Source organism: Palaemon carinicauda, chromosome 8, assembly GCF_036898095.1.
Source record: "Palaemon carinicauda isolate YSFRI2023 chromosome 8, ASM3689809v2, whole genome shotgun sequence".
Classification (NCBI taxonomy): domain Eukaryota; kingdom Metazoa; phylum Arthropoda; class Malacostraca; order Decapoda; family Palaemonidae; genus Palaemon; species Palaemon carinicauda.
In genome coordinates this window covers 18,084,721-18,097,220 of record NC_090732.1, presented here as the reverse complement: position 1 = coordinate 18,097,220, position 12,500 = coordinate 18,084,721, and positions in this window count along the sequence as shown.

Below are 12,500 nucleotides of genomic sequence, written 5' to 3'. Positions count from 1 at the left end.
TTGGTATAAGAATCTAGACATCTAAGATATTGAAATATATGGCTTACTTGAATATGAAAAACTTGTCTAAATGTGCAAAAATTAATTATATATATATATATATATATAAATATATATATACAGTATATATGTATATATATATATATATATATTTATATATATATATATATATATATATATAAATATATATATACAGTATATATGTATATATATATATATATATATATTTATATATATATATATATATATACAGTATATATGTATATATATATATATAAATATATATATATATATATATATATATAAATGTGTGTGTGTGTGTGTGTGTTTGTGTGTGTGTGTAGGGGATTCAGCGTTATAAAGCTTCATCTGTGGTGGATAACGGGTGAGGGTGGGCTGTGGCACCCTAGCAGTACCATCCGAACTCGGTTGAGTCCCTTGTCAGGCTGGGAGGAACGTAGAGCAGAGAGGTCCTCTTTTTTGTTTCATTTGTTTGATGTTGGCTACCCCCCCCCCCCCCAAAAAAAAATGGGGGCGAAGTGCCTTGGTATATGTTTGTATGTGTGTATATATATATATATATATATGTGTGTGTGTGTGTGTGTGTGTGTGTAAATAAATATAAAATCAACCTACCTCCTTGGGACATAAGTTTAAGCAGAAGTTACATGACGGTCACCCATGAGCTAACGAACCACGCGAACCAATTCTCAATTAATGATTGGAATGGCAATCCTTCAGTGCAGGTGTTAATGCATCAGTGTGGGAGTAAGAAATGACCACATTTATAATCCGACAATGAAAACAAAGCGGAAGCCATTAGTATCTCCCAAAGTGGCTGGAAAGAACAGGGCGTGATTACTCAAGGGCGAAAAACCTTGACACAAACAGTTGGAATGAAGACGACGGTGGAACGCTAGGGAGGAATGGGGTCCCAAAATCATTTTTCTCAATCCCGAGGAATGCCGTTGCATGAGAATCGACAGTTGAGGGTAATTAACAGCGCTCTGGCATGTCTCGCTAGTGGTATGTGACACCGGGAGACAATTCCTTGGACAGCACCGTCATAGAATGACGATGGGGTGTTGGGGAGAGAGAGAGAGAGAAAGAAAGGGAGAAAGATAAATAGATCTGAATAAAAGGTGTGGATGAGAAGAGTTGATTGTAAAGGCAATGACTTGTGAGAGATAGAAATATAAGTTGTGGATGAGAAGAGATTGCAAAGGTAGTGACTGGTGAGAGATAGATAGGAATAAAAGGTGTAGATGAGATGAGTTGATTATAAAGATGATGACCTATGGTAATAAAAGAGTAATGACGGAAGAAATTCTAAAATAAAAGTAAGTGGAAATGAAGAAAAAGAGAGAAACATGAGAAAATAGGATAGCAATGTTTTTAATGTTTTAATGTTACTAATGCTTTGAAAATATTTTATTTTAATTTTTTATTACTAATTATATCGTTTATTTCCTTATTTACTTTCCTCACTGGGCTATTTTTCCCTGTTGGAGCCCTTTGACTTATAGCATCTTGCAGCTTAGCTAGTAATAATAATAATGATAATTAAAATAATAATAATAATAATAATAATAATAATAAGGGAAGAACATGTCAAGGATATTGAAAGATTTTAAATCCAGTAAGTAAAGTAAGGGGACTAGCATTTATTCAATGCATCTCTTTCCTTAATTGGAGTGAGAAAGCTAAAACAAAACTGAATCTCTGAAGAAATGACCTTCCAAGTGTAGACACTATATCCCCAGCAGGGGAAAAGATAATTATGCTTTTAAGGCTGTTAATGGAAAGGCCGTCATTTAAGCAAATGGATGATTTCTTTCTTTCTCCTTCTCTGGCTTTTCTGTTGTTTTATCCGTTATTTATAAGCGCGCTAATTGCAGATAATGAAAGCGCTGGAAAAATAATTAAGGGTGCCATGAAAGAAAACGGGAATAATTGTCCCAGGTATAATTAAACATGCAACGCTCCCTCATTATCACACCATTCGGTGGCCATTCGCTCCGTGGCACTGGCGGCAGACATGAAACTTCCACGAAACTAATTAACTCATTGATAATTGTTTCCGAAGAGAGATTCGCGTGCTATTCGGCTATACCTTTACTATACTATACTATACTCTATTGTTTTGTGCTGTACAGTACTAAACTATAGAAAACTATACTTTGCTATACAACTTTTAATGGTAATTTGGCAAAAGCTATGCCGTGTTCTATTTTCTTTTTCATTGAACTCTTATATTTTTCTTCTATAATATACTGGGCTTTTCTGCTATAAATTATAACAATTCTATTATACTGTACTGTACGAAACTTACAATTTAAGCCCATATATCCTCTAGGTTAGTTTTCTTCATATTTCAGTTTAAATTGTATAGCATTATAAAATGAACCATTACTAAACTTCGACCTGTTTCTCTTAATCCAATAATTTATTGTCCTGTATATTGATTAAATTATTACTTAATTATCACGATAAAGGTTTCGGAGGAAGTGAAGTCGATAATTTTAGTGGTTTTGATGCTAGTTTAAAATAGAGTATGACTTTTAAAGGTATTTTTCGCTATCACCTCATGTGTTATTTTATTTTAATTTCTTTAATTGAGGCCCACTATCCGTTTTGCTGGAGATCGAACATGCTGTATGCTGATAGCAAATAATGTAAACACACACACACACACACACACACACACACGTAGACGGGAACTTGCGCAAAATAAAACCAAATTCTTGCTTCAATTTCATTTTGGGTGACCTTTGCATCTGTGAATAACGCTAGTTTTTATTATTGTATTTACTGATAAAACTTTATTGATGTTATTGATTCCTGAGAGAGAGAGAGAGAGAGAGAGAGAGAGAGAGAGAGCGGGGAAGGGGGCCGGTTGTCGTTTCCATTTCTTGAAAGTTCATTACCGCCTAAGAATATTTGAAAAGGCGACTTGACTGACAATCGCTTCTGGTAATGACTAAGAATTACTTCTTTGTTCTGTGTTCGTAATTAGACTAATTGAGCAGCGTTAGTGTGCTTTTAAAAGTCAACCAAACCTCCTAAAATCTCGGTTTATTTCAGTAACCGGCGATTGTTCTCACAACTAATTGGCCATCAGTTCAACCGCAACATTTTCAAAAGGTTGCTGCTGCTCTTTTTTTTCTGTTTATCACTCTTGACAAAGAGAATTTGCAAACGTATTTTTATAAGGCATTTGGCGTAATTTTTTTTTTTTCTCTCTCTCTCTCTCTCTCTCTCTCTCTCTCTCTCTCTCTTCACTTCTTTCTTTTTCTCCTATCACTTATCTTTCAGCCATTTCAGTGAAAGAAATGATATATATATATATACATACACACACACACACACATATATATATATATATATATGGGTGAGAGAGAGAGAGAGAGAGAGAGAGAGAGAGAATGTAAGTTTATTTCTGGTCATAATGCTTGACATTGTAAAAGTCACTGAAAGTGCACAATGCATCGAGTAGCTATAATTATCGCAGTGTACATGATCTTATCAAGATTAAAGGTCACCTAAGTACTGGTGACTCTCTCTCTCTCTCTCTCTCTCTCTCTCTCTCTCTGGCCTTAATGCAGTTTCAGTATGAAAGCGTAAATGCGATTTTTTTTTCTCTTAACTCAAGGTTGTTATTGTATGTCAATCAATCAATCTTTCAATCTGTTCCCTTGACACTACATCTGTACTGCTTAGATCTAGCTTAGATCTATCATGAACTATGCAGCGTGTGTTTGTGTGTCAAGGGTTGTTGTGGCCTGATTGGTAACGTCTCTGTCTGGTGTTTGCCAGTCGAAGGTTCGAGTCCTGCTCAGTCTCGTTAGTGTCATTAGTGTGTGCAACATTACCATCCTTGTGAGCTAAGGATGAGGTATTTGGGGGTAGCTTATAGGTCTATCTGCTGAGTCATCGGCAGCCATTGCCTGCCCCTCCCTGGTACTAGCTTGGGTGGAGAGGGGGCTTGGGCGCTGATCATAGGTATGTCTGGTCAGTCTCTAGGGCATTGTCCTGCTTGAGAGGGCAATGTCACTGTCCCTTGCCTCTGCCATTCATGACCGGCCTTTAAACCTTTAGGAGTATCCCAGGATGAATGGGTAGGCAGTCGTTTACAAGTTTCATATTGTTTCGTTATCTGCTAAAAGTAACTTATTACGTCCCCCTGTGCGTGCTTAGTCTCGTTTAAAGAGAGAGAGAGAGAGAGAGGAGAGAGAGAGAGAGAGAGAGAGAGATTTTTGAAGGGGTGACTTCACACTCGCTATGACAAGTTATGGTCATGTCACAATCCTTTTACTCTAATGGACATCGGCTTTATAATAATGTCATTCCATGCTTTGCTGGAACTGTCGATACTTTACTGAAGAACAAAGAGTAGAAATAGATTACAGTATGTGATACACTTAAAGAACATAATAATTATGAATAATTGCAATCATTGTAAGTCATCGTCATCATCAGCCGACACTAGTCCGCTGCATGACTCAATTCTTAAACATGTCCTTCCACTTTCGTCAGTTTTTGGTATTTCTATGCCAGTCTATACTAGGAAATTTTCTTAGTTCGCCAATCCATCGTCTTCCTACATACATACATACATTATGTATATATATATATATATATATATACTGTATATATATTTGTATACAGTGCACACTTAATACACACTATGTATATTTTGTACGTGTTTAAACTTTAAAATTAAACCTCCTTTATTAGAATTTCTCTTAAAGTATTCTGTCTTACTTGAACGTTATCAATAAACTTAACTGGTGTTTGTTTTGTTCGGGTTTGCGTGAGAAAGCGTCGAAATTAATGCAATTACGAGTAATTAGTGATTTTTAATTGAGAGGCACACCGGCTGTGTATTGCTGGTATACGTTTTGATAATGCATTCATGAGCAATTTTCTTTCATGGCAATTAATGCAGATTACTGCAATTATTTCGTGAACATTGTCAGGTCCTTTTTATTAAGTCATTAATTGGGCCCATTTTAGGAGTCGTTCAATGCGTTCTGAAAAGAAATTTCGAGAAAATGAGTTCCTTATCATACGCGTAATTAAATTCTGCATCGGTAATTTTCTTCAGCCCACCTACAGAGACCTTGCTAGTGTACAAGGTACAATGGGTAGGCGTGAACAGTTGAGAACATCAAGTTTATAAAGATTTTTATTCATTATTGTTTAAATCTCACTAATTTTTTTTTTTAATAGAGCATTTTATTTTTATTTTTTGTGTGTGTGTGTGAGAGAGAGAGAGAGAGAGAGGAGAGGAGAGAGAGAGAGAGAGAGAGAGAGATTCCATAATTTGATTGCTTCATGTATATTAATCTAATATGTTGGAGATTTAGTGCCAATAATTTTTCTTGAGTTTTGAAAATGGTTTAGTTGCATGATTTTCATTTTAATCTTTGATATTCTTTCAAATTACAATTTTTTTGTTGTAGTTTGTGTGGGAGTTGTTATTCCTACAGAGAGAGAGAGAGAGAGAGAGAGAGAGAGAGAGAGAGAGAGAGAGAGAGAGAGAGAGAGAAGAGAGAGAGAGAGTTCCTCTTCATAAACCTTTGATTAACTTCCTCCCTCTGATGAATCTTTAGAATTCCAGGTGAAGAACACCAAATAGACCTACATAATTTCCATTTTTTTTTCTTCGCGTTTACATCCCTCCTGCAGAGAACGAGAATTGTTTTATTTTTATCCCCGGGAGCCCAGAGGTTTTTGGTCAGAGCTGTCCAAATAATAGCAACATTGTTTCGCCTTTGGCTACTAAACTCATTTGCTCAACCAGCGAGCCATTGTGACGAGCACGGCGAGGTATTGACCGCTTTGATTAGTTGACCCTCTTGGAAACGTTTCGTAGCTGGCTTTTGTTTTTATAAACTTCTGGACGCACAATGGACAGAAGGAACAAATTATGTGTTTCGTTTCTTTTTTTTTCTGTTCTGGAGCCGTCTTAATTTCCTTATAATTCCATTTAAAATTCACCTTTTTTGTTTTGTTTACCTTCTTAATTTTCTTTTGAGACTTGAGATGGTTTACATACGTTTTTGTAGTAACTAAAAAAATATGAAATGCTTTTCTTTTCCTCTTCTTTTCTTATACGGAGGGCGATTTGATTTCATCATTTTATTTGAATCGTGAGGGAGGATTTGATTACTTGAATTTTTGTGAGGAGAATTTCTTTTTATTCTTTTAATAAGGGTTTTGGCATAGTTTGACGTTGTAAGGTTGACCTTGTGCTCCCAAGTATTTGTTTGGCTGTATGATACATAATTAGAAAATAAACGAATATCTAGACAAAAGAGGGAAACCCATATATTTTACTAGCTAAATCAGTAGATTTTCTTGCCATGTAGAATTTTTATCCTGAAATATTAAACTTTTTTTCGAAGTCATATTTTTTTTTTTTTTTTTTTTACTATCTTGTATTCATGTTCAGAAGGTTTGTCTGTACATTGTGACATGAAAAGTCTTCTCATGTGTATGAAAAGTTCCATTTTAAGTTGGTACATTAATGGCAGCTGCAATTTATGAAATGAAAATATCTTTTTGTGCATCATATTATTGATAGCATAGGTCGTTTAATATTGGTTGATTGTATTTATCAAATGATGTAGTTTATATACCGATTTCCTTATGAGTGTTTCTTTGATTAATAAATTCTCTTAGAATCCTTCCATGATTTATGCTATGGAGGGTAAGTAGGGCTTAATAATATTTCTTAGAATGCTTCCAGAATTTATGCTACAGAAGGTGAGTAGGGCTTAATAAGATTCTTTTAGAATGCTTCCATAATTTATGCTACGGAAGGGTAGTAGGGCTTAATAAGATTCTCTAAGAATGCTTCCATAATTTATTCTATGGAAGGTAAGTATTGGTTAACAAGATTCTCTTAGAATGCTTCCATAATGTATTCTATGGAAGGTTAGTAGGGCATTATTGTCCTTTAACTATATGGCATTACAGACCATCTTGCATTATGTCGAGGAAGTGTGCGAGGCGTGCAGTTAGGTGATAACAGAGAGGCGAGGTGAATGCAACTAAACTTTGTCAAACAGACATCGAGCTTATATACCAGGACTTGCGAGCAAGAACGTCACAAAAAGTCAAACAAAATTATACATGAGCTATCAGGCTTATACAGGTTAGTTTATTATCAGCGCAGGGAAGACCGACTGATAAGATAAAAAATCAAAACGGTTACAGTGCACGAGGCGTGTAAGAAACACGTGCAGTACAGAAGTCTGCACTGTCCTTATTAGAACCTCTATGCTGGCGGTCTTTTTTTTTCTCCTTTAATTGCAGTCTCTCCCGACTGAAGGAATTCTCTTTTGAATTATTGAAGCTAGTTTCTTGACCATGAAAACAATGATTGGTAATGTTTTAGCTCTCATGCGACTTTTAAACACACGTTTTTTTTTTTCCCTTGGTGAGAATATCTTTTATTGTATTGTTGACCTCAACATATGCAAATATACTCGTTCGTGGTCAATCGATGGTGGTTTCTCGATTTCGTATGAAGGTATAGTTACTATATTTTATTATGTTTCAGTTTTTGCTGCAGCTAACATTCACATACTACATACATACATTCTTTCATACATCAAATCTTAGGGTTTTGATGGAATTTTCCGGTCGACTGAATTTTAGTTACACCTGTCCATTCATTCCGGAAATCCTCTTACCCGTATGCTTATGTATAGTGGTCCGTAGGTAAGGCTTAAGTGAAGTAGAGATGTATGCCCTTAATATTTACATTCCTTTGTATTGTCTGTTGCCTTCGCAATTGTTGAATCATTCTTTGTTTACCCTCTTATCAGAGCATCTTTTTTTTTTCTCTGTTACCATTTACTTAACCTTCTTTTTCATCTGATTTCCTTTCCCCTCTACACCTCTTCCTTCCAGGCACCAACCTTCCCCTCTTCATCACAGGGGTCCCTCTCTCCTCCCCTCACCTATCTCTCTCTCCTACCTCCTTCACTTCTCTCTCCTCCTCCACGCCCTCTTCCCTTCCTCCTGAAGACTCCCCTCATGTCTTTTAGCTCTCTTTTCTTTAGGCAACCTCTCATTTCATTTTCTTAGAATCGTAAGAACAAAAAGGTCGACTTCTTTAAGATATTCACGGGCTGGGATGAAAGGCTGCTGGTAATTAGTCTGCTCTCTCAAGAAGGTCCGCAAAATGAAGCGCCTGGAAGAGCCAAGAGTGCCAACCCACAACCGCCAGTAAGGTCGGTAATACCACTTTTCTCGCATGCTCTTGCGACTCTTACGTTGTGGCTCAAGATGGCACTGACCTGGCCCCAAGTTTCTTTAAGAGGGTTGAGGCATTAAGTGATCAAACAGCATCTGTTCTTAAAGGCGTATTTTCAGTGCTCTGCTCTTGATAATTTAGGCCTTGGCGAGAGCTATGACATGTGCCTGGTCAGCAGGGGCCGTCTCGATACACCCCCCTTAGATTTCACAGGTTTTGGGGAGTTCCTAGGTGGACGTGGACATCCATTCAACGGGAATATATGGCTTCAACATGTATTACATATTTTTTGTTATTATTTTTTTTTCACATTGTTAGTATTGCCATGGTTGTTACTAGTAATATAAACAGTTTCTTACAGATTTCATGAAACGAACACCTGAAATAAGTAGCCTCTTCACATTCTTATTAATGAGATCTAGAATTATGTAGAGGTTCCCGGTTACCTTGAGGGAAAATTATTCTCTCTCTCTCTCTCTCTCTCTCTCTCTCTCTCTCTCTCTCTCTCTCTCTCTCTCTCTCTCTCTCTCTCTCTTCAGAAAGGAGACCTAATATCAACAGTCTCGAAATGAGTGTAGACAGTGTTTACCCAGGCCTCTTCACTCCAGACGTTATCAATTATGGCGAGATTAAATTTTAAAATTATGTCTTGTTCATAGCCGATGAGCAGAACCGTATGATGGCCTTTTCCCAAATTAACTTTTTCTCCAGCCTACGCCCCCTCGCTACCCGTTCTACGATGAAAAATCCGATCGTTTTGCAATAGCGTTTTGAACGGTGGCAACGCTGAATGAATGAAACCAGGTAGACGTTGGCGCGCGCGTCCGAAAACAACGAAACCCCAGAACGGGGCTTGTAAACAAACCGCTGGGTGATGTTATACTGCAAGAAATTTCCGACGTGGATGGTTTCACACACGTCGGTGAGAAACCTGGCCTCATTTTTAGTAAGCGATCTGGTTTTCGTAAACGATAAAGGTTTTTATGTGAACGGGCAAGATTTCCATTTGTCCTGTTGAGGTGACAGGTTGTCTCAAAATAATTTTAGTTTTGTTGTTAAGGGTCACAATTTATTAACAGATGATTGACTTAATTATATGAGATTTATCATGAGATTTAAGGGTAGGAAGTTCAATACCCTTTCCCGAGTATTTAATTCGAAGTATTTGTTCAAAAACTGCATTACTGAATGTTTTTGTTGCTTTATTCTGTAAAGATTTGTTGATAGACACCTTTTAAGTTCTTTTCATTTCCTTACGCAAATATCCGATCAGTTGTATAATTAATGCAGTATTGAGTGTTATCATTTTTTGTAATGATCTTTGAGTGCAAGATTATGTTTTATCATTATCTTAAAATCATTTAAAAAATGCTGTTGTATAGGCATATATATTTTTTTCAGGCAGACTAATGAGTGAATCCTAAAAATTAAAGTAAGGTATTTACTCATATTTACTCCATCTCTTTCATGAAAATTTTAGTAAACTTCAACACTCTGATAAATATTATTTAAACTCAAAATACACCGGATGCGGAATACTTGACAAATAATGATTTTGTACTCTTGTAAACCCAAAGTAAACATCAGACATTTTAAACATTTTCGTGTTTATACAATTCACAAACGGATTTTTTTTTTCAGTTCACGTGGACATGTTAATATTTATGAAGTGACCAAAGTTACGTACAAATAAAAACTCGCTGGATAAGAAATGTAAATAACAACTTAATATGTAAAATCAACATTAATGGACTTCCCGTAATATGTAAAATCAACATTAAGGCCTTATCCTGGTAGAGTGAAGAATCAATATGCTGGAGTGAATTTATTTATTGGTTTTTATTTAGTACATAGTCGCAAATCTCTCGTTGAGATGTGTGGTATGTGAGAGCAAGCTTATCGGTATTGTACATTCGATTTCCGCTGAAGCTTGATAGTGTGGGCGGAGTTCCTTTGCCAGTTGGCAGTGATGATATAAAACAAAATTGCTGATATATTAGGAACATTAGTATTTGTATTTAAAAACTGTTTTCTTTACTTTTCTTAGTCTGGGTAGTAGGTTTGGCAGAGCACCAGCCACCCGTTGAGATACTATCGCTAGAGAGTTATGGGGTCATTTGATTGGCCAGATAGTACTACATTGGATCCTTCTCTCTGGTTACGGTTCATTTTCCCCTTGCCTACATATACACCGAATAGTCTGGCCTATTCTTTATATAGTTTCCTCTGTCCTTATACACCTGACAACACTGGGGTTACCAAACACTCATTCTTCTCTCAAGGGGTTAACTACTGCACTGTAATTGTTCTGTGGGTACTTTCCTCTTGGTAAGGGTAAAAGAGATTCTTCAGCTATGGTAAGCAGCTCTTCTAGGAGAAAGACACTCCAAAATCAAACCATTGTTCTCTAGTCTTGGAAGTGCCTTAGCCTCTGTACCATGATCTTCCACTGCCTTGGATTAGAGTTCTCTTGCTTGAGGGTACACTCGGACACACTAATCTATCTCATTTCTCTTCTTGTTTTGTTAGTTTTTATAGTTTATATAGGAAATATTTATTTTAATGTTCTTAAAATATTCTATTTTTCCTTGTTTCCTTTCCTCATTGGGCTATTTTCCCTGTTGGACCCTGGAGCATCCTGGTTTTCCAATTAGGGTTTTTAGCTTAGCAAGTAATAATAATATGAAAGCTTATTGTGACACCAGGATAATGTTAAGGATAATAGGAAAGAGATAAAAGAATTGATAATGGCCTGGGTCTCTTTACTGTTTTCTTTGCCTCATAACACGAGAACGTACTAGGAAATGGAGAGTTGTTTGAGGTCTTCTCTAACTGTAAACATCTTGCAAGACTAGGTGATGATGCTTCTGAGAACTACATTGACTTCCTAAATACACAGATGAAGTTCTTTACTTTACCGACATACAACTCTCTCTCTCTCTCTCTCTCTCTCTCTCTCTCTCTCTCTCTCTCTCTCTCTCTCTCTCTCTCTCTCTCTGCGATGTAAAGAAATCAAGTGTCTTCACATAGACTTATGTGTGTATATATATATATATTATACATATATATATATATATATATATATATATATATATATATATATATATATATATATATATATATATAAAACACATCTTCATCATCATTTTATCATCTCCTTCTACGCCTATTGACGCAAAGGGCCTCGGTCAGAGTTCGCCAGTCGTCTCTATCTTGTGCTTTTAAATCAATACTTCTCCATTCATCACTTCCTACTTCACGCATCATAGTCCTCAGCCATGTAGGTCTGGGTCTTCCAACTCTTCTAGTGTCTTGTGAAGCCCAGTTGAATGTTTGGTGAAGTAATCTCTCTTTATTAGTGAGAAGAGAATGCCCAAACCATCTCCATCTACCCCTCAACATGATCTCATCCACATAAGGCACTTGAGTAATCTTTTATAGTTTCATTTGTAATCCTGTCCTGCTATTTAACTCTCAATATTCTTCTGAGGGCTTTGTTCCCAAATCTACAAAATCTGTTGGATATGGTTTCATTGTCATACCACGACTCATGTCTATACAGTAACACCGATCTCATTAAACTGATAAGTAGCCCGATTTTTTATGTAATTTCAGGCGATTTGATTTCAAAAATTTTACTCAACCTAGCCATTATTTGATTTGCTTTTTTCAATCTTAAACTCCAATTCTAAAGACCCTGCATAAGAGTTCATAGATCCCAAATACGCAAATGATTCTACTTCATTAATCCTTTCTGCCTCCAATGATATTTCATCTTCCATTGCATACTCTGTTCTCATCATCTGTCTTTCTTCTATTTATCTTGAGCCCTACCTCATATGACATTTCATGCATTCTGGTAAGCAAGCTTTGCACTCGGGATTTTCATATATTCTAACATTAAGCAACAAATGCCTTTCAATGCCGAATTCGCTCTGTCTCGAGATCACAGATTCAAGGGAATATTTTTTTTCAGGCGAAGTAAATGTGACCATTCTGGTAAAGAAAGAGATTAAGGACAGATTCAATTTCTGTCGTACATTCTCCTGTAGAATTCAGGTTTTATACCTAATTGAAATCAGTTCATTTGCAACATTATAGCAGATTAGTGGGTTTATACTTCCATATGAAAAAAGGAATTTTCCTTGGCTTTAAAACGTGTCCCATGGCAATGTGATTCGATTTTATATAAAGTATATGAATATATATAAATATATATATATATATATAT